Below are 2987 nucleotides of genomic sequence, written 5' to 3' on the forward strand. Positions count from 1 at the left end.
TGAAAGACCCACTGCTAATATCATCCTCAGTGGGGAAAAACTGATAGCTTTGTGTCAGGAACACGACAAGGATGTCCATTCTCATCATTGTTATTCAACATAGTGTTGGAAGTCCTAGCCTCAGCAATCAGACAACACAAAGAAATAAAAGGCATTCAAATCGGCAAGGAGGAAGTCAAATATTCACTCCTCTGAGACAATATGATACTCTATGTGGAAAACCCAAAAGATTCCACCAAAAAACTGCTAGAACTGATCCATGAATTCAGCAAAGTCGCATGATATAAATATCAATGCGCAGAAATTGGCTGCATTTCTCTATACCAATAATGAAGTAGCAGAAAGAGAAATCAAGGAATCAATTCCATTTACAATTGCACCAAAAACCATAAAATACCTAAGAATAAGCCTAACCAAAGAAGTGAAAAATCTATACACTGAAAACTATAGAGAGCTTATGAAAGACATTGAAGAAGACACACAAAAAAATGGAAAAACATTCTATGCTCATGGATTGGAAGAACAAATATTGTTTAAATGTTGATACTACACAAAGCAATCTACATATTCAGTTCAATCCTTATCAAAGTAACACCAGCATTCTTCACAGCGCTAGAACAAACAATCCTAAAATTTGTATGGAACCACAAAAGACCCTGAATAGACAAAGCAATCCTGAAAAAGAAAACCAAAGCTTGAGGCATCACAATCCTGTACTTCAAGCTGTATTACAAAGCTGTAATCATCAAGACAGTATGGTACTGGCACAAAAACAGACACTTTGAACAACAGAACAGAATAGAAAACCCAGAAAGGACCCACAAATATATGCCCAACTAATATTTTACAAAAGAGGAAAGAACACCCAATGGAATAAAGACAGTCCCTTTAGCAAATGGTACTGGGAAAAATGGACAGCAACATGCAGAAGAATGAACCTGGACCACTTTCTTACACCACAAACAAAACTAAACTCAAAATGGATGAAAGACCTAAATGTAAGATGGGAAGCCATCAAAATCCTAGAGGAGAAAGCAGGCAAGAACCTCTTTGACCTTGGCCACAGCAACTTCTTACTCAACGTGTCTCCGTAGGCAAGGGAAATGAAAGCAAAATGAACTACTGGGACCTAATCAAGATAAAATCTTCTGCACAGCAAAGGAAACAATCAGCAAAACTAAAAGGCAATTGACAGAAAGGGAGAAGATATTTGCAAATGACATATCCAGATAAAAGGTTAGTATCCAAAATCTATAAAGAACTTATCAAACTCGACACCCAAAGAACAAATAAACCAGTGAAGAAATGGGCAAAAGACATGAATAGGCACTTTTCCCAAGAAGACATCCAGATGGCTAACAGACACAGGAAAAAAATGCTCAACATCACTCATCATCAGGGAAATACAAATCAAAGTCATAATGAGTTACCACCTCACATCTTTCAGAATGACTAAAATTAACAATTCAGGCAATGACAGATGTTGACGAGGATGTAGAGAAATAGGAACACTTTTGCACTGCTGCTGGAAATGTAAACTGCTGCAGCCACTCTGGAAAACAGTATAGAGGTTCCTCAAAAAAAGTTAAAAATATAACTACCCTACGACCCAGCAATTGCACTACTAGGTTTTATCCAAAGGATATAGGGGTGCTGTTTCAAAGGGGCACATGCACCCCAATGTTTATAGTAGTGCTGTAGACAATAGCCAAATTATGGAAAGAGCTCAAATGTCCATCCACTGATTTATGGATAAAGAAGATGTAGTATATATATATATACAACGGAATATTACTCGGCAATCAAAAAGAATGAAATCTTGCCATTTGCAACAACGTGGATGGAACTAGAGTGTATAATGCTAAGTGAAGTTAGTCAGAGAAAGACAAATATCATATGACTTCACTCATATGTGGAATTTAAGATACAAAACAGGTGAACATAAGGTAAGGGAAGCAAAAATAATGTAAAAACAGAGAGGAGGACAAAACATAAAAGACTCTTAAATACAGAGGACAAACTGAGGGTTGCTGGAGGGGTTGTGGGTGGGGGAATGGGCTAAATGGGCAAGGGGCAGGAAGGAGGACACTCGTTGGGATGAGCACTGGGTGTTATACGTAGGTGATGAATCACTGGATTCTACTCCTGAAATCATTATTGTACTGTATGCTAAGTAACTTGGATGTAAATTTTAATAAATAAATAATTTTTTAAAAAGAACCCTTGTGACTACACTGGCCCCACCTGAATAATCCAGGATAATCCCCTCAGCTCAAAATCCTTAAATTAATTGCAGCTGCAAAACTGCTTTTACCCATGTATCATATTCATAGGTTCTGGGGATTAGGATTTGGCTTTGGCAAGCTTATATTCAGCCCACTGTGCCTTCCTTCAGCAGAACACAAATGCCTTCATGAAAACACAGATAAATGAGTACTTCAAGACGCATCACCATTTTTGTCAACCATTGACCAATATGATTAAGTTTGGAATCAAAATAATAATTGTAACCTAAGTATCAGCTGTTTGTAAGTCCTCAGAGTCCTTGAACCTGCTGTGGCTACCCACTACTTCAAGATTTAAATAAAATTTGCTCAAACTCCCATTGCACATGTAGTTGGATATCCATTTTCCTTTTGAGTGTCTCCAAGAACTCCTGGGAGGCTTGCATTTCTCCTGCTCATCACTAGCTCAGATTTCCTGCTTTTGCAGCATTCTCAATCCCACTCTACACATCTCATCTTGTGCATTCTATCCACTTTACACTCTTTTCCACATGCCCCACATGGCCCTGAGGACTACACTCTCCCAACCCATGCCCTGGGCCCTCACAGAGGATGTGTGAGTAGCCGACTCTAGCTGAAGACAGGAAGGCACAGAAGGTGTTTACAGAACAGCACAGATAGCACAGCAAGCATCTTAAATATGCTCTAACTCCAGCTCATCCAGGTCATGCTATTTACCTTTTCTACATGAGATTTCATCTT

Source organism: Lynx canadensis, chromosome B4 (genome assembly GCF_007474595.2).
Source record: "Lynx canadensis isolate LIC74 chromosome B4, mLynCan4.pri.v2, whole genome shotgun sequence".
Lineage (NCBI taxonomy): Eukaryota > Metazoa > Chordata > Mammalia > Carnivora > Felidae > Lynx > Lynx canadensis.